The sequence below is a fragment of the Equus asinus genome, chromosome 1, assembly GCF_041296235.1.
Source record: "Equus asinus isolate D_3611 breed Donkey chromosome 1, EquAss-T2T_v2, whole genome shotgun sequence".
In the NCBI taxonomy this organism is placed as follows: Eukaryota; Metazoa; Chordata; class Mammalia; order Perissodactyla; family Equidae; genus Equus; species Equus asinus.
In genome coordinates, this window is record NC_091790.1 from 101,987,672 (window position 1) to 102,013,112 (window position 25,441).

General features: G+C 41.8%; 1 protein-coding gene and 1 pseudogene across 1 annotated transcript in view; both read right to left on the reverse strand.

Annotated features, from left to right (window-relative positions):
• HECW1 (HECT, C2 and WW domain containing E3 ubiquitin protein ligase 1) overlaps positions 1-25,441 on the reverse strand; it is a 392,878-nt gene that overhangs the window by 304,100 nt on the left and 63,337 nt on the right. The gene's annotated exons all lie outside the window — the stretch shown is intronic.
• Positions 23,554-25,441, reverse strand: part of LOC106831250 (actin, cytoplasmic 1-like) — a 40,028-nt pseudogene continuing 38,140 nt past the window's right edge.

A 25,441-nucleotide genomic window follows, 5' to 3' on the forward strand; every position in this document is an offset into this window, starting at 1 on the left:
TGTGCTATTTACTTACCATATTTATTATAACATCAACGGAACACTGTGATAACTGTTTATTTCTATGTGGGGTCTATTATAGTCCTCGTGTTCTCTTCAAACATTTCTGGTACCATAACCACTAAACCAAGTTTTGAAAAACTACGTAGTTTTTGAAAAACTACATTTTAAGTTGAAACAGAAAATTGTTCATCAAAAATTTCAATCACAGCAAAGGATGTTATTTCTGCTATATTGTAAGTACTGATGTTTAAAAATAAAATGACTACATCTCTCTTTTAAATGTTTCCACAGACTCTAACATACTTACTCAATGCTCACAACATAAGAAATTTTACACCTTCTTTTTATTCTTACTGCACTCAGATCTCCATTCCAATTCCCCTGACATAATTTAATCCCGATGCTCTATATTCATCATATAAACTCTTTTGTTGATTATCTTCTTCTGTGACAAAATACGTATGTAAATTTAAATTTAGTTTTTTAAAAAGTTCCTATGATCTCCAGCTCTAACTGTTAAACAATTTCTTCTGGGTTGGGTAACCAATCATTATTGTTGTTAAAATTATTAACAGTAGGATACAATTGATCCAAACAAAATAAATATATTACAAACTTGATTCTTAAAATTACTAACATAAAAAATTATCAGAAATGCATCTCTTAATAATATGAATAGGGCTGTTTCTCCCCAAGTAGCTCACATACCCGTGAACAAAATGACATAGCTAGAACGATTTGGGTTTCTAAGTTAACGCAATTCTTTTTATTGTTGTTGTTGCTGTTATTATGATTATAGAATTAAGCAATAACGCATCTTCGTAACATAAACAAGTAGGTGTGAGTGGGAAACGGTTCATTCTCATAGTATTACACGTATGAACTATTTCCAAGTTTTACACTTCCAATCTCAAAGTCATTCATCATCAAAACTATTTTTAATGATCATAAGCCAACAACTCAATTAGGTCCTGCTTCAGTTTGGTGAAAGTAAAAAACTGGAAAACACTTGACTTGGAAAAGGTCCTTACTCCTCATCAGTCATTCACTTTCTGAGAAGTGTATAAATAAGATTTACCAAATGATCAATATTACTTTCACTTAGAAGTACATTGATTTAATTCATGAAAAGTCAAGAAAACTGACATGTTAACTTCATTACACTTTTACCAATATAATATTTTTAATCCAATAATTTTTTTTTTGAGGAAGATTAGCCCTGAGCTAACTACTGCCAATCCTCCTCTTTTTGTTGAGGAAGACTGGCCCTGAGCTAACATCCGTGCCCATCTTCCTCTACTTTATACATGGGACACCTACCACAGCATGGCTTTCCAAGCTGTGCTATGTCCACACCCAGGACCCAAACCGGCGAACCCCAGGCCACCAAAGCGGAACGTGCACACTTAACTGCTGAGCCACCGGGCCGGCCCCTAATCCAATAATTTTATATTAGCTCATGCCTTAAATATATTTTTGTCATAATCTTCGAGCTACAGATTTAATCATTCTATTTGTGGAAAATATCTACCATATGATATCAATGGTAAGGCCAGTCCTCTTTGTCAAACCAATTAGACAAATTGGATTTTTTTGTCAGGAAAAAGCCTGACCTCATTTTCAAACTCAAATCAATGTGTTAATGCACATTTCAAAGAATGTTATTAATATAACTGGAAATAAAGAAAAAGATGCAATTTGCAAGTTAGATTACTAAAAACATTCTAACAAGATTAGAATGACGTAGATCTAACATATTTACTCTTTTTAAAGTAAGTTATACAAACAAGATAATAAATCCTTCTCATTACTTAATTTGCTCTAGGGCAATGTAATCTGCAGCTAAAATGCCCAGTTATTTGAGAAGAGGAGAGCGTGGTAACGGCCTTGGCATTCCTTCTGTAATTGTGTGTGTACCATTTGATTTTGAAGGACAATTAAGCAGGTCTTGTGTATAAAAATCAGAAATAACTCCAATAATTTTGTTAGACATAATTATCAAAATTTTTATATCTATTTTAAAAAGTAAAAAGAATATATTGCTAAGAATAATTCATATGTCTGGCAGTTAGCATATAATTATAATTTTATCTTGCATTAACAGTAGGAAGAAAATATTACAGATTTGGTAACACGAAAAATGATTATAAAGAAAGAGTTTATGATATGATTTGAAAAACTAGCTTTTAACTACCTTAAATAATAACATATTCCTAATCTGAGAGAATCTGGTAAAAGTTTTATTCAGGCATTTATTTAACAGTCTTGAAAAGACTGATAGTTTCAGGAAACATCTGATTGCATTTATAAGAATCAGTGACAGGTCCGGGGGCGGGGGGGGGGGGGGGGGGTTTGAGCCCTGAGGACAGGTGTCAAGAATTGTGCACATTTACACGTGGTGGGCCTGTTTTTAGTATTCTTTATTTCTTACAGAAGCTCTCTTTGCTTTGAGGACCCTTGAGAACCCCTTTTACAATAGGCAGATAATGGGAGAGGTGAAATCATTAAAATGAAACCTGTCATCACTCCACAGAACATTACAAACATGCGGGCCAGAGCACCTTCTCTCCAATCCCACACTTCATTCTTAATGGAAATATAGAAGCCAGGAGCAGAGGGGAAGCCCCAAGGGTTTATGATGTCTTGACTTATTATTAAAAAGAAGGTTTTCTCTTTGTTTGATGCCCTTGGAGTTTTACACCTGTGGGTATGCAGCAGGGTAAGAGCTGAGGCAGGTGCTAGAAATGCCTCCCTGTTGTGCAGAATTATCAGGAACACAGGTTTATTCTAGTAGATTAACTTTAGAAAAGAACAGAAACTGAGTATTTGAGAACAAAATTCCATAAAATATTCTTGTTTGAGTACCCCTTGGAAAGTCTTACTCAGGGAATCATGTGCCACAGGTTAAGGACAACAGTCCCATGAGACTGTGAGTTCCCTGAGAACAGAGAGTATCTTAACTACCCCTGCATCTCCTGTCCCCCACGTGGTGCCTAGCATAGAGCATCCCAAATAAATATCTATTGAATGAATTAGTTCATTCATTTATAGAAGGGAAAGGTGGCATTTCACATGGGACTGAAAAATGGGAACTGCTTGAAGAAGCCAAAAGCAAGTTTTACTTACATAAAATTGTAAAGGTTAGATTTTTCATCCTGATTTTTAGCCTTTCTGCCTCCCCAACACACACACACACACACACACACACACACACAGAGTTCTACTTATCCCTTCTTCAGTCCTCTATTAACTTCCCCCAAGCATTCACAAATTCTGGCTTCTGGATAGCCTGACTCCCTCTCTAGAATATTCTACCAGAGCTGTCCCAGGGCCTGAATCTCTGAAAGTTTTCTGTACTCCCTCTGCCATGGACTGAATGTTTGTATCTGCCAAAACTCGTATGTTGAAGCCCTAATCTCTAATGTGATGATGTTTGAAGATGGGGCGTTTGGGAGGTAATTGGGTTTAGAGGAGGTCATGAGGGTGGAGCCTCCATGATGGGGTTAGCACCTGTATAAGAAGAGGAAGAAGTCAGAGCCCTCTCTTCCTCTCCACCACGTGAGCACACAAGAAGGCTGCCGTCTACAAACCAGGAAAAGGGCTCTCGCCAGGAATCAAATCAGCCAGCACCTTGATCTTGGACTTAGCAGCCTCTAGAACTGTGAGAAATCAATGTCTGTTGTTTGAGCCAGCCAGTCTATGGTATTTTGTAGCAGCAGCCCAAGCTGACTAAAACACATGCCATCGCAATGCATCTATTCAAGGGCCAATCTCTACAAGTCCTCTTGGGGCAGTGATAGTAGATACATCAACTTCTACAAAACTCCTCCAGTAAAAGATTCATTGCCTACCAAGGTCTCTTGATCCAGGCAGCCTGACAGGCTGCAGGGGTCCTTTGGTTGAGGAAGGCTGACTCCAGCCACACCAGGAACTGCTAGGACCATAAAGTCACAAATCAAGGATGGTGATTTCAAATCTCTCCAACTCTGCCCATCCATTTGGAGAAGAGCCCAAAGTTAGAGCTGTGGCCTGTCCCTCTAGCACACATCCAACACTTCACCTTCAATGGAGACAGTGTGGGGCTGTGTACATCAGCTCACCAACGGCAGACAGCAGTGCCTGTCCTTCTCCGTGACTTTGCGCTATTCCTTAACCCTTCACCCCCCTGGAACTCCAGCATCGTTTTGTTTTACCTCCTTCCCACCAGCATTCAAAGATGTTCACTCCTTTCCCACCTTCCTCTCACTCAGGTAACCTATTTATCTTCTCCTCTTCTCAACAGACTTGTTGAAAGACACGTATGCTCCTGGGTTCCCTTCTAAATCTTACCCAGTTGTATCCTGGCTACCAACTCACCTTTCAACAGAAACTTCTCTCACAGAGAAACAAAAGGGATGGGGTCGGGGGGCACCTAAGTGCTAATTCCAATCTGTAAGAGAATGAGACTGGAGGAGAAGTTCCCTCACAAATATCACAGGGCTTTCCAGCAGAGGCAGGAGCCCCGAGATGAGCCTGAGAAAGAAAGAACCACCCGCCTGAAAGAGACAGAGAACTGAAATCCAGAATGAGCCGCTCAGGAGGCAGAGCGATGCCTCTTGTGTCTGGAGAATGTCACACAGGCCCAAGGTCGCTGACTTAGGACAGCTGCCTGAGAGGGGTCATGTGCTTCTGAGTCAGCAGGAGTGACAGGGAAGCATCGATCCTTAGTGGGCCAGTGTGCCCAATGCCATCCTGAAACCATTCATCACAATGGCGTCATGGATAAGATGATTGAGAAGGCTCAGTAGATTGGATGTCAGTGTTCTTCTGAATCCAGAAAATAAGTGGGGCTTCATGCAGCAGGGCGAGCAGAGCTGGCACGAAAGGGCTTCTGCCTCCCACTCCTAACGCTGCCCTCCCTGCTTAAATACAGAAAAACACTAAATAAAAGATACTATTCGGTGTCTATATCCAAGTTCAAGACCAAAGAGGCGTTGGAATGAAGAGAAATGAAAACTAAAAGCTGGGACAACTTGGCTGAAGTGGGAGCCACAGGAGGTACAGGTGTTTCAGACCTGGACACAGGCCTGAACCTCCGGGAGCATGAGTTTTGATGAATCCAGACCCCAGGTTCCATGCCAGAAGCCAGCAGCCCAGGAGGGCTGACTTGTGCTTAAGTAGAGAAGAGACAACCACTGCCCACCAGCCCGGGGAAGTGGTGGCTCCAAGGAGGCCAAGAGTGATAGGAATCACCTATCAGGAATGTGCCCCAGATCTAAGCCACCAACAGACAGGGAGTCAGAATTCATACTACACGAGTAGGAAAGAGACACACATGTTCTCAGCCAAAAACTGACAAAAATTGCCCAGAACTAGTGAATCCCATGAGGCCCAGAGAGATAAATGTGAACTATCCCATTGGAAGGCTGCCATGTCCAGACCCGCAGGACTCTCCATGAGAGAAAACCACCCTGAGAGACAGCTGGCAGGTAAAAATGGGAGACTGAATCCCAAGAAGCAAAAATAATAAAACAATTGGATCGAACTTTTAAATTGGGAATTCACCTTAAACTGTTCAAAGAGAGAAAGATACGAATCATAAGACAGTAATAAAACTCTGGGGAAAAAGAACAAGTTGATTTGCAAAAGATGCAAAGAAACTCTACATATGAAATATCTGGTCATTGAAACAGAGAAATCAACAGATAAGTTGAAGAAGAGACCTCAGAGAATTGGTCTATTGGAAAAAAACATGAAAAAAATCACCTAGAGTACAGCACTCAGAAGCAAAGATCTGGAAAATATTAGTTTAAATAATATGGAGGGGGATTGAAATGGCCACTATGCATTAACAGGAGTTCTAGAAATTTAGAATGGAGAAAAATGGGATGGGGTGATGTTTGAAGGAATAGTGGTGGAGAAGTTTCTGGATGTGAAGAATGATACAGTTCCTAAGCTTGAGGCAGCACAGTCTCAATCAGAATAAATTAGACAAATCTGCACAGATACAGCACTCTGAATCTGTAAAACATAAAAAGAGAAATACTTCAAAAATTACCAAAAGGTAGGGAAGGATCATCTAAAAAGTAATGGCAATTCGACAAAAGCACATTTTCTCAAAGCAGCGAAAGACTCCATAAGACAATGTAATGACACAGTCAAAGTGCCAAGGGAAAACAGCACAGCTAGCCTAGAATTATCTATTTAGCAAGTCTGTAATTCAAGAGCAAGGGTTAACTTTCAGATAGAACAAAGACTGAGAGATTTTCCCACCCTAAAGAGCTTAAAGATTATTTCAGCACACAGAACACTGAATCTAGAAAGGAGCTGGATTTAAGACGCCAGTTGAAGCAAAGAAACTGGCAAACATTTCGGTTCATCTAAATGAGAGCTGACTGTAAAAACAATGATCAATGACCAGCCTTGGAAGTTCACGATAAGAAGGAAACAAAAGCAGCACGAATATAGGGGGCAGAGGAGGGAAGCTGATATCTGAAGGCCTTTGTGTTGTTTGAGAACAATACAAAGATTAATGAGCTGCTGTGCTTGTAAAGTTAACTATGCCTCTTAAAAATGTAAAGTTAACTGCTAAAAGAATTGAAATGGAACACCTTACTTCCTGAGAGGAGGGGGAAGGCAGGGGGAGGGGAGAAAGCTATAAAGAAAATGTGATTAATCCAAAAGAAAGCAGAAGAGAGAAAAAAGACCAAAAAGGCATGGCTGGTCTTTGAGCCAGCCCTCCCCTTGGCACCGTAGTTGGCTCTCTTCCACCTCCCCACCCTTCCTTTGTGGAGGTGTAGATTCTCCATGGAGGACTCATTTGTCTCTGCTGCAGTCTGGCTGATGTGGCCCTGGTCTCCACTCCCAGAGCTCCCTTCCTTTCCCAGGGGAACCCTTAGAATGCGTCCTTGTAAGTGCTTCTGGCAGAGGCTTATCTAGGTGCATCAATCCATGCGTTTCCCGTGTTCTTTAATTTGCTCTCCCTGCTGCAAAGGAGAAGTGAAGACTGGAAAGAGCCCCAGCCAGAGGTGTTAGACAATATCTGCTGGAGGGGGGGAAGACATTTCCTCTACCCGCTCTGGATCCTTCTGGCCGGACATCAGATTAAATTCACAGGAGACAGAACAACAGGAGAAAATTAAACAAAGCTTTATAACATGATACATGGGAGAGACCCAGAAAAACTGAGTAACTCACCAAAATGGCAGAAGCTCTCACCTTAAATACCATCCTCAGCTAAAGACAAAGGAGGATGTTGGGGTTTGGGGGAGTCAGTTATAGGAGATTGCCAGAAAAGCACAGTAAACAAGAGTAAGGTTATTATTCAGATTTAAGTCCTTGCCTTCTGCACTGATTAATTGTTTCTAGACATAAGGTCATCCCCCCTTCTTCCTGGTGCAGAGAGGGAGACACCTTTACAGATGGAGATTTCCTTCACAAATGTAAACGTCTCTTAACAAAGGGTAAGTAAATTCTACTTTTCAGAGTTTCTCTCATGTCTGCAGTTTTTAAAAGTAACCAGCCCCAAATAATCCTCATGCCAAAGAGAGATATCTTGGGGTGGCCAATTCCAGTCCCCCACACTGCTTATAGAGATTTTAGTCTCCAAGGAGAAGATGGGGTGGGGGTGGGATGTCCTGGATGGGGAAGGTAAGTAAAGACCTTCTCCCTGGAGGGCCAAAGGGCAGGATGGAAGGAATCTGGGGCTGAGTTGTGCTCAGTGTATGGATCCAACTACCCACCACTGTGGACCACAAATGTCCAAAAGTCCAGCACCCTCAGATGAGAATGAGAGACCTATACATGGCAGGTGGGACTAGGACAGAAGGAGCTAAGCCCACTGAAAAAGATGGAGCTGAAAAGACCCAACTGGAAAATCTTCCACCAGCTAGAGCAGCTGTGGTCACAGGACTGCCGCATGTGGGCGTGCAGGTTGTGCCCTGCACAGCTCGGGGGTAGGTAGTCATTCACAAAGACTATGAAGCAAATGGCACCCCTAGAGTTGTGCAGTATATAACTTGCACACCATTCCTGGCATTGATACAATAAGCCTTGTTTTAACTGGCTACGTCCTGACAAAGACTATCTCCTTGACTAAACTTAGGCAGGGTCCTGAGCCCACTTCTTAACTAGGCTTTAACCTTGGCCTATAAGAAATACAACTTTCAGCACAAACAATTTTGCCCACCTCCTACACTAAGAGACTTGAACAAACACGAGCATAGTTTCTATCAGCTAAAGGCTGTGTTCCTAGGATGACTCCAACCCTCTTAAAATGCTGCCTGAGAACACTCAATGCTGCCAAAAGAATTTACTGTTCGTTCCAGCCAAAATCTGACTATAGGTCCCTGACCTCCCTTTTTTTAGAGCGTTTACTTTAAAAAGCTTGCAATGATAAATCCTTTCCCTGACCCTTTGAGATGTAAATCTTCTACCACCCAGAAATGTCTCCTCAAGGACCTGGAGCCATCTCCTTGAAAGGCAGACACCCAGGGAGATAGCTCACCCATCTCCCAGTTCCTGTGGGAGGGTAGGACCATAACTTCCATGAGTGTGGGCGCCTCGCTCCAATTTGCAAAACTACTTCCTGTCCTAGAGATATGACAAGGTTGTTTCTCCTCCAGATAAGCACCAATTAGAAAACCAGATGGCCTAATCTCTAGACAAAGCCCTCAATATCCTCTATTACCCTTCCTTGAACACACCCCCAGCGTTTAAAAGGCCTCCTGGCTTTTGTTTTGGCAGAGTTGAGCTCAGGTTACACTGAGCTCTCTCTATGGCAGGGGTGTTGACTAAAATCTGTCCAACTGCCTTTACCTAGGGTCCAGCTTTGTTCTCCTTTGGCAGCACCCCTAGGCCATAAGTTCCATGAGGGAAGGGCCATGCCTGTCTTATACAATTGGCTGATGGGGATTTTTAGGCTGCTTAATTTTAAAACAGTTTATGATGAGGATTTTTAGGCTGGTTACTTTTCAAACTACAGATAAGAAGCAGGCTCCAAGGAGTGGAGTTTGTTTGCCCTTTGATCAGAGACAATTGCATTTGTAAAGGAAATCTTCATGCCTCCCTCTCTGGAATTTGTTTGCCCCTTGTTGGGAAAACATTTACATTTCTAAGGGAAACCTCTATCTGTGAAGATGCCTCCCTCTCTGAGCCAGGAGGAAGGGGGGATGGCCTTATCTTTGAAGACTGTTTGGCAACCTCATGTAACTGACCCCCCACCCCAAAATCCTCCTTTGTCTTTAGCTGAGGATAATATTTGAGCAGTGACTTCTGCCATTTACTCAATCCGGTTTGATTTGTGGGACCACCAAATGGCCAGACCAAATGGACACTAATAAAGAGATAACTCACACACCTATGCCTTAAATATTGGCCCCAACCCTCAGTTCGGGGCAGCAGCAGGAGCTCTGACTGCCCGTGGGTCCTGTCCCCACGCACCAGCTCTGCCTGCCCATGGATCCTGTCCCCATGCCAGCGGGGGCAGCAGAAGCGGCAGCAGCAGAAGCTCTGACTGCCCATGGGTCCTGTCCCCATGCTATTCCACACTATTCTCTAAATAAAAGAGCACTACTGCCAGATCTTGAGAGTCTAAGAAATCTTTCTTTCGACTCCTCGGCTCACCGATCCCGCATCATTGGCCACCAGCAGAGTGTGAAGGTGCTCAATAAATACTTGTATAATGAATAAACTAGTATAAGATATTTTCACTTGATTTGGACTCTGATAGCGACTTGGTTTCTTGAACTGCCGTCTTGCAAAAAATACACTGCTGGACAAACTAATCCACAAAGAAAAATGACTTAGGGTTTCTTGAACAGAGTCTAATGCAAATGAAGAAAGAGAGGGATCTCATAGCCTTAGCTTTCTTCTGTTTATTCAATAAACTATTCATGAGTCACGCAAAATGGTCTTTATTCCCAAGCCCTCTTCAGAGATTTCCTCATGAGAAGAATAAATTTACGCAATGATAGAGCAACAAAATTAGCTGCCTTGACACCTACTGTTGAAGAAAGCAAAAATATTTATTGTGGTGCAGGGGGAGGTAAAATGTTTCTAACCATAATCTGCCAATAACTGCAAGAATGATTCATACTTTGAGCTAAATAGCCACAATCAGCATTCTTATTAACCAAAATTTCATTTGCTATCACAACTTCAAAATAAATCCTTTGGGTAAGACAAAGAGCTCATTAATAATTCAATTTGTGCTTTTTTCAGCAATATGCAGCTAAATACAATGTACACACGATATTCCTGTGTAATAGCCAGACTTGTCAGCTATGAAATATATGTAACTTAAGAAATTGGGGTACAATCTGCAAAGGATTTTAACATTAAAATACACCAATACTCATGGCATTGTGGAGGAATGGATAGTTCATTATGTTACTGATGACCCCATACAACCACCCATTCAGAAAGTAATGAGACTTTATTTTCGCAAGCTACGAAAATGCTCTTATGCTTTGTCAGTAATCTCACTCCTAGGGATTTGTCCTAAAGAAATAACTCAGAAGAAGGAAAAGAAATAATGTATGAGATGTTCAATGCAATGTTATTTGCAATATCACATAAAAAAGGAACCCAAGAGAAGGCTGTCTCAAGAAATTATGGAACATCAGCTTATTTGAGCATTTTACAACAAGTAGAATGATTATTATGAAGACAAGTAGCAAAATAAAAATATTTGAATTAAAATAAGTAGAAAAGGCAGGGAGCAAAGTTTTACCTATCCCATGATTATACTCTTATAATAATTATGAACGTATATGGACATGGAAAAGAATATGGAAAAGGAAAGATACTTTACTTTTCAATTCTATAATTATTATCATTATTTCTATAGTGTTTTTAGTGCCCACAAACTCCCAAAATATGCACATGATTTTTTAAAGATGAGAGAGAGATGCTATAGGGTACAGATCTTGACTAAAACATGTAAGAAATCTCTAAGGCAGTGAGCACAGTGCCAACTCTAGAACCAGAATCTAAGTGTTCAAATTCTGGTTGGGCCACTGACGAGCTAGGTATTCTTTGGCAGATAACTTAATGTCCATGTCTCTTGATTTCCCCATCTGTAAAATGGGAATCTTAACAGTACCTACTTGTCCTCCTTAGAGTTACTGTGAGGATTAAATGAGGAAGTGCTTAAAACAGTATCTGAAGCATAATGAATAAGTCAATGTCAGCTAAGTATTATTTTATTATTATCAAAAACCGTTACACAGAAGGCTCTTTGTTACAAATTTCTCTGAAGCTTTCATAAATAAAACTTCTATCCCAGAGCCATAGGTTACACTTCAATTGCATCATAATTTACTTAGTCCCTTAAAAATATTTGGACTTTTGGGTGTTTTCTTTTTGCTTTTATATTCTAATGTGAATGAAATCTCCATGCATATAATTTTTTCACTTGGTAGCAAGAATTCAGCATAGATATTTCTCTCCGCATGACGCCATTCTCTAGACATAAGTCATCCCAGACAAATTCTCTGACTAAGATTCTCCAGCCTAGGGTGTAGAAGAATTGTTGAATTTCTCTGGAGACTTTGTGTAGGAAAAAGACGTGGAAAAAGACATGGAAAAAAAGACTGTGAAAAAAATGGTAACTTTAACCATTTATGCACCTTGAGTCACAAATCTACCATGTTCCCATGTAAAGATGAATTAATGCTGGCCATTACTCTTTTTCTTATTATAATTATCCTAACAATATTACAGGTTTACAGAAAGGCCCCCATCACTTAGGGTTCAGCTTCCAGGTGTCCTTCCTCCACTGTGTAAACACAGCACACTTTGCCCTGGACATTCACAAAGTCCCATTTCCTCACATCTCGCCTTTATAGACTAGTGGACTTCTGGGGCCTCACCTATCACCTCTATGAGAAAGACTCAGAAATCTGCACTTCTGGCTTCCAGAACCCTCTACACTGGAGCCCTGTGATTGGGATCGTCTCTTCCATGCTACTACTCTGCCCAGATCACAGGAAGGACTTGGGCAGGCCAGTAAGAGAGATTTTGAAGAAAAGGAACAATAGGGCCAGTATGTGGTGGATTTGAGTCCCGTCTAGAGTAAGGTCTTCAAACTGGGTTAGCACACACCTCCTCTTTCACAGCTGCCCTCCTCCCACGTTCCAAAGAAACAAAAGTATGAGTCCCCACCATGAATCTTACACTGACTTTGGATGTAAAACCTCCTGAAAACAAAGGGTTGATGTGAACGTCTCCTTTGGGAAGCTTCCATGCATCAAGGCGCTTTGGTAAAGCCTCCTGTCTTCCCAGCTGTATAACTATTTTTTTTAAGGGTAAAGCATGGAAACACAGAGTCAAGAATGAGCATTTTGGCCCATGTTGTGTTTGGTAATAAGACATACTAGCTGAGGAGGAGGCAGAAGTGGTAACAATTTTTAAAGACCCTGCCTGTTCTATTTCCCAACTGACGCCAAACAATGCACGTCTCCTGGGGGAGGCTCCCACAAGAGCAAAGCAAACAGCCTAGGACACGATACTGGCAGCAGAAGAGACTTATTTCATCAGACCAGAGAAGTGCGGCAAAGCTCCATGTCTCATCTGTGTAATTATCTTAGAAGGAAAATTCAGAAGTGAGACGGCGGTCTCAGCAACATGCATTAACTCCCACGGAACCTACGAAATAGGAAGATGTAATTTTCTGACTCAGAGTAAATCTGATTTGGCTAATTGATTTGCCAAAGAAGACTGACTTTGCAAATTTGGTTAAAAGTGATCACTTTACCAATTAAATGACACAAATGAGTTAAAACTGGCAACTCAAGTTTTTGACTAAAACATTAAAAAATATCTAAAATTAAAAAATATTGCATCTGAGGCCAGCCCTGTGGCCGAATGGTTAAGTTCACATGCTCCACTTTGGCAGCCAAGGTTTCGCATGTTTGGACACTGGGTGTGGACACGGCACTGCGCATCAGACCATGCTGCCACGCTGAGGTGGTATCCCACACAGCAGAACTAGAAGGACCTACAATCAGAATATACAACTACGTACTGGGGGGCTTTGGGGAGAAGAAGAAGAAGAAGAAGAAGAAGAAAAGATTGGCAACAGATGTTAGCTCAAGGCCAATCTTTAAAAAAAAAAAAACTACTGGAAAGAGAATCTCTCTTTAAAGAAAATAATATTGTATCATATTGGCAAAAGTGTACTAAGGTAAGAATATCTCAGTCTTACTCACCTTTCCTAATTATATAGATCAAGTTACAGAAGGTGCCTCTAAGTTAAAGAGTAACAGGCATAATTAACAGTCACTTAGGAAAGCCTTTTTTGGTATAGGTTCCAGAAACCGGGAAAATGAAGGACTAATGACCAGGGCAGTCAAGTCCTTTTGAAAGTCAGTTGGTTTCTAATACTTTCAGAAATAAATTGAAGGAGAACCTAGTCAAACTGTCAGATGATAGAACCTTAACAAATAATTTTTGTGATTTTTGGCATGGACCCTAGAAGACCTTTTAAAAAATTGAGTGACAACGAATGACCTCTTCTCAGTTTCACCCACAGATTATTACTATAACCACACCCCCCCAAACTGAACAGAGTTAAAGCTGAAAGTTGTTCTCACTACTTTCAACTGTGAGATTTTCTTTTTAAATGTACAGAGTTGATGCTGAGAACTGTCTCATGCTAGCAGTAAATAATACTCATCCATGAGTACATGAACATTGGAGAAATAAATGCCCCTTCTTACTCAGTAAGAGATAGACTTCTAATAAAATTTTCTGTTTTTCCTGATTTATAACATTTATATTGTGATCTATTTTTTTTTTTTTTGAGGAAGATTAGCCCTGAGCTAACATCTGCTGCCAATCCTCCTCTTTTTGCTGAGGAAGACTGGCCCTGAGCTAACATCCGCGCCCATCTTCCTCCACTTTATATGTGGGACACCCACCAAGCAGTGCCATGTCGGCACCTGGGATCCGAACCGGTGAACCCTGGGCCGCCAAAGCAGAACATGCACCCTTAACTGCTGCACCACGGGGCCAGCCCCATATATTGTGATCTATTATGCACTAATCATGACTGTAACAATATATCAATTCAGATATTTTTAACATATATCATGCAAGATTAAATTCCCACTAAGTCCAGAAATTTGACTACGTCCTTAACCCACCTTTCTAGCTTTAGAAACTATTACATGTGCATGTGAACTGCAACAACCCTACTGGAACATAATTTTTAAATATCTATCTCTGGAGCCTTAAAAACACTTAGGGCCTTTCAGTCAGTTACTCCACTATCATCCTTTGTAAATAATATGAAATCGAGAAAAAGCCTTATGCATAATCCATTCATGTGTTACATACATTACAGAAAACCTGAAACAGCCAATATATCCCAAAAGAGGGACATGGTTTGTTATATTACAAAAAATATATACAAGAGACATATTTGCATCACTAAATGGATATTTATCAAGAGTTTATAGTAAGGTAGGAAGACGCCTATGTTATAATACCTAGGATATAGAAATATATCAGGATATAGAAATGTACGTACCATCTTAACAGTTGAGGAAAAATGTCTACTACAATAAGCTTAAAAAAATAAAGTACTCCAAAATGCTGACATTGATTTCACAAGGTGATGGCATCAAGGACAATTTCTTTTCTTTTTAAAGACTGGCACCTGTGCTAACATCTGTTGCCAATCTTTTTTTTAAATTCTTCTCCCCAAAGCCCCCCCAGGTACATAGTTGTATATTCTGGTTGTGAGTGCCTCTGGTTGTGCGTTTTTCTTCTTTATACTTTTCTGTATTTTCCAGTTTCCTAAAGTGAGTATTGCATAACTTACAATTAGGAGAATTAATGGAAGAATTTCTTTAAAAAGAATCTTCAATAATGTATCGTTTGTTAAAGCAGCAGCAGCAGTTATTGGCTAAGCCATCAAAAATGCATTTTTCACATTATGTTTTTCCATCAGTCCTCCTAGTCTACTGCATAATGTGAATTTGCTGTATCATTTGACACTATTCAATTCCCTCAAGACAACAAGAAAAGCAAATAAAATGGATGAAACGCATGCATAAGCAATGTAGGACATAGTGTGTTAGCAAGTGGCTGGTGAGCCATAGGAGAAACTCATAGTATGTGGTCAGTACAGATAATGATTAAGCAAGGGCCTTGTGAGGCATGGGCAGAATTCATAGCATGTGCTAAATACTGACAGTAAGTTAGAAGCCTGTAATGCTAAAAACAGATAGAAAATGGAATACAGATGGCAGGAATGTAAAAGTTACTCAAAGCTAGAAAAGGAGAGACAGACCAAGTCATGAGCCTGCTGCCTGTGGGTTGACAGCTGGGTCACCTTGAAACTGTTACATGGATATGCAGACTGCAACAACCCTATTGGAAGGTAATTTTTAAATATCTCTAGAGTCTTGACATCCTTTGGTGACATCCACTGTGTCCTCACTCTGGTTCCACATATGCTTTGCCCAAGAAGTGCGATTAGAAACACAGCTGTTTAGCAGCTAATCATAGCTCTTAGCAAGCTACAGCTATGGGCTAGCCATCCTTGCCCCATGCTTCTCCCATAGAACATGGTTGTGTCAATGGCCCCAGGTACCTTCAGCCTATGGGTCCCCTTGCTCAAACCAACTCTAGCCATCAAAGGGAAGGCTGCCATGGCAGAGAGATGGCACACATCAACTTTACTAGCCCAGGATTCAGGCAGTGTGGTCCTACCTGCTGATACCCTCCCCCAACCATGTTAACCTACCCCATCATTTCCCCTTGTTTGTATTTTAAATTGATTTCACAAACTGTGGGGTTCCAGCATCTTAATTTGGCCTGTGAGCCTTTCTGTTTTGTGGCTTCTGGAATACGTTGCCTGGTAGGTACTTACATCAGGGTCCTTCCCTACACAACATATGGAAGGAGAAATGTTCTCTATTCCAGTCTCAAGAATGATACTCGAGACAGACTCCATTTGGGGATTTGATATGAACTCACACAGTGAACCTATTAGCAGACAGAAACCAAGACTGGACCTAAATCAGGAATGAATAAATAGTTTGCGCAGCACAATCTTTTACAAACTTAGGAGAACTGAACAAGGTAGAAAAGGAGTTTGGAGTATGGAGGGTAGAGCATTGTGGGAAGAGGCTCTGTCTGCAGAAGGGTTTGTTGGTAAACCATGAGACTGTTCCATTTGAGATGGCTTGCGGAGGAGGCAGTTGTCAATCTATTCTATAGCAGCAAGCTCTCTGGTCCTCGGACAAACTCTAGAAGATAAGGATTAAAATTCTTCTTGTTGTAAATACATCACTGATCAACTGAATACTTTATGAGAAACAATTCTCAATCCACAGCTCCCCCATACCACTGTATTTCACTGTCATTATTCTTTTGAAAATCCCTCAAGCTTATCAGGATCTAGTAGCACAATGAAGAAACACATTCACCCTCCCTTTCCTACTGTGACCATGCCTGTGTGACGGCAATGTCAGAGCAAAGAGCATTTATCTGCTTTGAATCCACTCAGCAAGCCTCCCTCTCTCCCCAGATTAACTCTGAAGTATTGAGTATCTACCACAGTTAATAATCTTCCCCGTTAGAAAGCAACAATACACAAAAAAGCTCCAAGGTTCAAGATGTGTTGCAGGTCTGCTATTATATTCTGTGTAAAGGGCACCCTGAACAACAAGGTGGCCCTGAGATTTTGTGGGATGTATCTGCTTAAAGCCTGGTTAATTGCTTAAAGAGTCTTAGTCACTTCCTTTGATTACCATGCATATGTTTCTCCCGAGTGGAGCTCACACACTCTTTATGACACGGCCAGCTCTCTAACACAACCTCCATGCTCCCCAGGCGTAGCTTCTGTAAAGTGGAGCAAGATCTTAGAGAACTTAAAACACAAGCAAAGCAACCTGAAGGCGAGATCCTTCTGGATTTTAATGATGTTCCAATGAGCTTTTGTAACTGTCTCGTATTCTGCTGTTAACAGTGTGATCTGTGGACCAGCAGTATCGCCATCACTGAGAGCTAATCAGCAAGGCAGGATGTGAGGCCCCGCTCAGACCTGCAGAATCAGAATCCGCCTTGTGACCCCATCACTGGGTGGTTCATATGCACGTTAAAATCTGAGCAGTGCCCATCCAGCCAAACCTATTTCAGTAGCCATTTTTAAAGAAATCCACTCTTTCCTTCTGTCCTCATATTTTATAGGTTATGTCCCATTTAAGCAAATTATGTATTTAAAAAAGTAAGTATAACTGGCATAAACAAGTTTGGGAGAACACCCCCTGACTTTTGGAAGCATTCAACTCAACCAATGAGGACAAAAGCGAGTGAGAGCTCCTCCCGCTCCAGCATCACTCAGGATGTCTCACAGAGGAGAGGGCGCTGCTGCTGCCCCAATGGGTAGTTTAAATGTAGCTGTTTAAAAGGACAGTGCTGCCATAGAAATTAATATTCATTGATGACCTTTTGTGAATTGTTTTTAACCTTAACGACAACACCAAAGGAGGGCATTTGAGGTGGGCACTGTGTTTTCGCCAAATAACTCCATTTCTACCACTCCCAGGCACCTGCCGGATGGCCCTTTCTGGCCGGCCCCTGGCATAGGGGCAGGAGGCTCGCCTGGCCAATGAGTTGGAAGCGAGAGTAACGAGTGTCATTTCCAGCCAGAACATCTAATTTTTATTGTGAGCCTCCCCAGAGCACTCTTTCCCTTTGGCCCAGAGACCAGCAACGTCAGAGGTACTCAGCCAGCAAGGAAACACCACTGACATTTAGAGCTCCTGGGATTCTGGGGTTGGTTGCAAGAGAACATAGTCTATTCTGTCTGAGACAGTCGTCATACTCTGAGTATATAGTTAACCGCAGTTTGGCTCCTGTGATGGTAAATTTTATCTCTCAACTTGGCTGGGCAAAGGAAGGCCCAGGTTGCTGGTGAAGCGTTATTTCTAGGTGTGTCTGCAGAAGTGTTCCTGGAGGCGATTAGCATTTGAATCAGCAGACTGAGTAAAGACAACCAATGCGGGAGGGCAACAGCCAGTCCACTGGGGGCCCAATAGAACAAAAAGGCGGAGGAAGGGCAAATTCTTGCTCTCTCTTCACGATCTGGGACATCCATCTTCTCCTGCCCTCAGACATCGGAGCTCCTGGTTCTCAGGCCCTCAGACTCAGACTCAGACACCACTGGCTTTCCTGGGTGTCCAGCTTGTAAGTGGCAGACTGTGGGACTTCTCAGCCTCCAAAACCGTGTGAGCCAATTCCCATAATGTGTCCTCTTATGCATAGCTATTTACAGGATATCCTATTGGTTCGGTTTCTCTGGAAAACGCTAATACAGCTACGTTGCAGAATTTAGATGATAAAAGGTGTGAAACATGGCAAATAATAAATCTTCAATGACTCAAATGAGTGCTCCACAAAGGGAGAGTCTTTACTGGCCTACAAAAGTTTTTAATCCGTAGATCTCCAGGATTAAATACCGGTGAAATCTGGGGTGGGGGAAAGTGGGGGTGAGGGGAGAACCTCCCTTCAAGGAAATATTACTTTCCTTAAAAAGATTCCAAGGGTAGCTGCAGAGATGGGGAAAGGAATAAATCTTCAAATTCTACTGTTTATAGTGTGGACTATGCTTCCCATGCTTACTGCCTGTAATTATACAAACAATCTCAAAGTCAAATACAATAAAATGTAGATAATAAAATAAAAATAATTAAAAATGTGAAAATAAGAACATGCGCAAAACAAAAAATAAGGGATTAAGAAGTTAAAGGGAGGAAGAACCCAACAAAAAGAATGCTTAATACGTAAGGTAAAATAAAATTTAAGGCATTGAATGCTACGTTTGAGGAATTAACTTTAACACACCTCAGTACAGACAGTGTGCTTGAGTTTAACCTGTAACCTGGGGTGGGTAGTTAACAAGTGAAGTCATGGCTCCCCAGTCAACAGACACAGTTAGTTAGCACTGGGAGGGCTGTAATGAATAGTCCTCAGATTGTCACCGTCCTTCAGGGCTCCCAATCTAAATCTGCATCAGAGAGGTCATTAATTAGCCTATGGGATTTGGAAATAACGTTTCACTGACCAGAAGTATTGTTCCAGCACCTCCAACCTGGTTTGAATGAGGATGAAGCATCCTGGGAGCCAGGAAAACAAACCCCTTTGGAAAGACATCCTGGGCCTAGAACTCCATTCAGTCCTACGCCCACAGAACATTCTCTCACCTGATCCCACCACAAGGTTAGCTGATCCTGTCATCAGGATATTCGTTACGTTTGTGCCAGAATTCGTCTTTCCTGCAAGGTGTGTGCTAGAGTGACGAGAGGGCAGTGGGTGGTCTTCAGTGAGTCTGTACATGGGACATACAACTGTTTGTGCCTCTGCCTGCTTGCTAATGTATATTTGCGCTTGTGGCCAAATTCAGTCTGAGACTTGCTCTTGTCATAACATATCACTCTTCAGTGTGGCTGTGGAGATACAAAGCTCCCACTCACCTCTAAATGTCAGAGGTTACCCACAATTATCAAAAGATCTGCCAATTATCAAAAGAAGCTGTCTGGTCAAATTCAGTCAGTTTGCAGCAGCTAAAATATAAAACAGTAGAAAGTTTCAAATCAAGAAGATAGACTAATAGAGACAAGCAAGGAAAGCATTAAGGAGTTAGGTAAATCAAGTTATTGCAAGATTATCACAGTTAAAATAGAAAAGCAAATGAGAACGCAAAATTCAATCACGTAAAATCAATCAATGTTTCAGACAAACAACATTAAGAATATTAGTGATAAAAGTCATAAGACTCTAGAATGAATGAAAGGTAATGATGTCCATAAGAACAAAATATAGACAATGTAATAAGCTACTAAAAAGTAAAATAAAATTCCTAAAATTTGAAAGCATAAATTAGGATGACAAAATGAGCTAAAGCTACATAAAATTGTGCTAAGTAGTGGTTCAAAATATGTCCACGAATTCTTTGACTCTACCTTCAAAAGGAGAGATCTAATTTCCCTCCACTTGAGTGGGCTGAATGCAATGACTCAGTTCTAATGAAAAGAATAAAGCCGAAGTGATAGTGGGTGACTTCTGAGATTTATGGGAAAGCTTTGGTGGCCCCCCGTCTGCTGTGTCTTCGACCACTCACTCTGGCAGAAGCAGTCGCCATATTGTGAGGGCACTCAAGCGGCCCTGTGGAGATGTCCACATGGCAAGGGAAAGAGCCATGCGATGAGTCATCCTAGAAGCCGATGCTTCAGTCAGACCTTCAGATACTGTAGTGTTGGCTGACATCTCACTGCACCCTCCTGAGAGACTGAGCCAGCTTAGAAAGGAGTCAAATAAGGTGTATTCTAATGGGGCCTTCTCATTCGAGTTAGAGGGGATCTCAAAGCATGAAATTCCCGGAGAAGCTCTCTGAGCATCTTACTCTTGATCTTTGAGCAGGAAAGCCATGACTCCCATCCCTTATCCAGAATATACCACTTAGAGCAGGCCTATCTCCCGAAAACATGTCTAACGACCCTGACATCCATGGCCTAACCCGTACACCATTCTGGCTTGCTGGAGCCAGCTCATCCTGGCTTGTGAGAGAAGACTGTTAAATTTTCAGGAATTTTGCATGCCAGTTGTTAACTAAAACCATGAAATTATTATTAAAAATTAAATTTAAGCTTAAAGTTAAATCAATTATATTAAAGAAAAAGGGAACAAATACTGAAACTCATCACACCCTAATTATTTTACTACGTTACGCTATTATCTGTGCTTTCGAGGTGATTTGTGTGTGTTGAACCTATACGATGGAAATACTGCATAGTGGTCTGAAGCAGGGCATCTCTTCCCAAAGGCTGGTTCAGTGGACATCACATTGGCAGCTGGAAATCAGCTGTGGCGGGAGTATTTACACCCTGGGAACTGGTCAATACAAGTCAGGTCTTGATTCACTGTTTTTTTTTAATTGTCTGTTCTTTAGAAAGTGATGCAGAAAATGTTAATAATGCAGATTAAACTTAAAACTGTGTCATTTCTCTACCTGTTACATTTGAAATAGCACAAAACTTTGAGGAAATATTCTTCCAGTATTCCAAAAATTTTATCCAATTCATCATGGAAGAATGAGTGACGTTCTGAGATATGTCTTCATCATTTCACTTTTGTCTTACCAGTTAAGGTAAACGAAAATATCAAACAACAGTCAATTTGAATTGCACTCATCTGTCAGTTGCAACCATAGGTTGAGTATGGATAAAAATTTGGCAAAAATCAACCTAACATTTTATGAAAATCAACTGAGTTTATGGAATTTACAATAAAGAAGACTGTATATTTTTATTGTTACTCGTAAACTGTGTGCTACACGTCCTTTATATCCGTAAAATTTTTATTAAATGTGTATATTACGTACATATACTTCATTTTCTAAAAATAGCCAGTTTTTAAACATTTACCAGCATACCACTGACACTAACTCATGCTGACTATAGTAGGTACATTATTTTTATTAACAATAAGCCAACGTTGTACACGGTGGGGACTGTGCTGAGGGGCAGGGATGCTCCGGCCTCTACTTGAGGGCAGGAGCAAGAGCACTCAGAACACGGCAGGGGAACCAGGTATCTATTCTCCAGCCTGACACCACCTACCAGATCGACAGGATGCAGGGGATGGTGGCAGAAGCTGGCAGAGCTGTTTTCCCAGGGAAAGGTTTAGGAGATGAATGTTACTGCGACCTCAACTGTAAACTAAATAGTAAGGCCAAGTGCAAATGACAGGTGAGCACCTGCACACAAAGGCTCTCTTATACCCTTGGCTCCCACAACCCAGCGCCGACCCTCAGAGGGCGCTGAGCCTAGGAGACGCTCGATAAATCAGCAGTGAAAACCCGCATGAAAATAAAGATGTACTGAGAACTGCCCTCTCACTTGATAACTGTATACAACTGACAAGGGTTTTATGCGTGCACTGAAAGGATGCCTGGGGAGGTACCCTTGCAAGTTACAGCCAAAGTTGCACTTAAATCACTGAAAATAGAGAAAAAAAAAAAGAATAGACTCAGTGCAAAGGAGCTTGAGTTGATTTGGATACTGGAAATCGTCGGGTTCTTTGAATTGCCTCTAACCATTAGAGAGGGTGGGAACCAGAAGGCTCCTCCTACACAAGCTTGTCCCAGGAGGTGCCGTGCAGTGACCGCAAAGCTCCGCCTGAACTCAACACTCATTACCCAGAGGCTTAAACAGTCACACAACCCGTGTCCTTTTAGGCATTGCAAAGAGCAGCCTGCATAAAAGTTAACGTTAAGGCAAGTGTAGCAACGCCGCTGAAGGCCAGTGTAGGTACGAGATCCTCCAGCAATTTGCGGGCCAGAGGACCAGAGCGCCAGACCTACGGTTGCTGGCCACGGCTGATTATTTTACCCTCTGCAGACAAGGCAAAGGGGCCTGGACAACCTTCCTGGCCAAACTGAACCTTTACTCGTTCCAACAATGAAAAACCATTTCTAACAGCCCTTGTGCTAATTAATGAACCTTTTAGGATTGACTGGAATCGCGACAAGTAAAGCTCAGCCACGCTCTGGGGAATGCACTCCTGGTTAGTTCCTTTACACACCCCTCAGGTAGGGGCTCCTGATAAGGAAAATCTGGATGTTCTGTAACTCCCCCTAGGTATAAATAAGGTAGTCACAATCTAGGCTACCATATTTAATACAGACAATATACAATACTAAATCTATTAAAAACACACTTCTTTGAATTCAGCTGTTCTTAAAACTAGAAGTATATATAACCTTTGCATTTGGATATTTTTGATCTCCCAGGAAAAAAAAAGCATGTATAAAATCTCCCAAGCAAGCACTGGTATTCACTGTAGTGGGAGAACATAACCACCCGAAAGGGTTCAGGTCCCAATAAAATTAAAAGACTTCAATTCCACCACCACACTCTGGCTCTTAAACACCAGGAACTTCTATTGCAGCCAGTAAAACTCAAGCTGCGCTTGGCATTAACATTGCGCTGGGAGTCCTAAGACTGGGGAGGGAGAGCATCATATTGCAATCTCCTTTGCTCTCCGTAGACTTCAGCTTCACCTTGAATGTTGCACAAATAATACAGCCCGATTCAAACTGGATCCCATGGGTGGAGCTGTCAGCCACTCTCCCCAGCATCCTAGGATGGCTATTTTCCATTCATTATTTCCTGTGGAAAGCAAGAATCTCTTTCAAGTGTCAACAACTTTGATGGTTTCTCACTGCAGGAGAAGAGGGGATGATTATTCTGGAGAAAATGCTTTCTTTTTTCCTGGTGATACTTGTGAAGGGCCTGGCACTTCCAAGAAAGTGGTTGGTCTTCTCCAAGCCCTTATCCTCTGGACAGTATTATGTGCAGGGTTTCATCAATTCAACTCAGGTATTATCCTCTAGAAGGAAGATATTTTCAGGAAGAGTTCTGAAAATGCTACGTTTGCAACTGAGCTTTCTATGTCATCAAGCCTTCTTTAATTTAAAGCAGGTACAATGAAAAGGGCTTCATAAGACTTAAAAGCCAGAGTGGGCCAGGGCGGGGCTGGGGGCATCAGAGCAGCAGTTCAAAGCATGAACTCCCTCCGTTGCACAGCCTCTAACTGTGCGACCTTGGGCACGTCGTCTTTACCCGCGTAAGCCTCCATGTCCTCACCTTTAAACTGGAGGTGTAAGAGAACCCATGTTAAAGGGCTGTTGCAAGGATCAGATGAGATGGAGCATCACATAGTGACTATGGCAAAATAAACAGCAAATAGCTCAATAAATGTAAGCTATTATATAAGCAGATGCTTGGTAGAAAGCTGTCTGGAGGCCAAATATCATTTGACATTTGACCATTTCTTCCACCTTACAAAGTCCTTTGTTTCATCCAGTAAATTCCTGGGCAACGTGGAAGACATCTTATACTAAATTCGCTCTGTTACGAATGGCTTTAAAACCAAGTTCTAACTGAGCACTTTCTACATGCAAGAATGCTGTTGGCTGGCTCCATGGGGATAACCAGACAGGAATCCTGCCCACAGGGAGCAGGGCAGATAAGACAGGTACATAAAAGTCACACCAAGCAGGGAAGGATAAATGCCAAAGAAAGATAAAATAAAATGTTACCAGTATTCAGAAGGAGAGAGTGCCTCCTGCAGGGAAGTCATGGGAAGATCTGAGAAGACTTCAAGGAGGGGATGGATAGGTGTGGGACATGTAGAGAGGGAGAAAGCAGACAGACAGGAGGAAAGGAGCACGCATTTGAGCTCTTCCCCGTGTGCCAGACACTGTATGTGCGTCCTGACTCATTTAATCCTGCCAAAGACTCACTGAAGCAGGTGCAAGTCTTCTCATGTTACTAAGGATGAAATGGAGGCTCAGAGTGATTAAGACACTTGCCTAGAGTCACACAGCTGACAAATGGCAGAGCCAGGGCTGGAGCTCAGGTTTGTCAGATTCTGCAGCCTTCCTTAACCACAATACATGCGGGATGGAATGGTGAGTGGCTCACTTGGGCTGGAAGACAAAGCACAGGGAGGATGACTGGGGTGGATATCCTGAGAAACTTGGTTAGACACCAACCCAGCTCAGACTGTTTCTTGGATCAGGCTAAAAAGTCAGTAGGTAGTGGGGAGCACATGAAATCTTTGAATGAGGGGTAACATGACCAAAACTGAGTACTGGTAGAATAACTGTGGAAGTCCTCGTTACCTGTTGACTAGAGAGGAGGTGCTGGGGTTTGGTTCTGCAAAGTTCTCCTGGCCATTAAGCCTCTCTGCGCATCAGTTCCCACAGAAACAGAGCAACTCAATTCCCAAATCTGTAAGAGAGTAGTATTAACTCCTTCAGAGTCCAAGCGTTCTATTTTCTAGAGTAGTTCCAAATATTTTGACTGTAATGGAAAAAATGTTCATATGTGAATCACAAAAATATATGCACACAATTTCAGGAAATTTCTGACCCTGAAACTCTTGTGAAATGAGTGAGAGAAACATCAACAAAATTGGAGTCAAGAATGCCTGCAGGGGGAGCTCTCACGCCCTATCACACATCTTCAATCACTCCAAAAGAGAAGAGACTTTGCTCCCACATCTGACAGGAAATACAACTACTTTATTACAGAAGGAAGAGTCTCTCCCCGCCTGGCAACAGCCCAGCCAATGACAAATGTCACAGCTCAGCCAATGAGAAGCTGTTCCCACCCTGAACTGTTACTTTCCTCCAGTGGACTTTTGTTCAGAACAGCCCCTCTCTACTCTCCCTTTTTTGCTCTATAAAAGCAAGCCCCTTCCTTTGTCTCTCAGGATTTGCCTATGGTCTGCCAAAGCATGCACATCCCGAAATTCAAATGTTTAGCTGTTTCCAAATAAACTTGTTTTGAGGGCAAAATAACTGGCAAATTTGCTTTTTAAGTTGGCATATATGGTGTCAGATGGAGGAGGCAATCCCCAAGGGATGGCAACCCCTAGA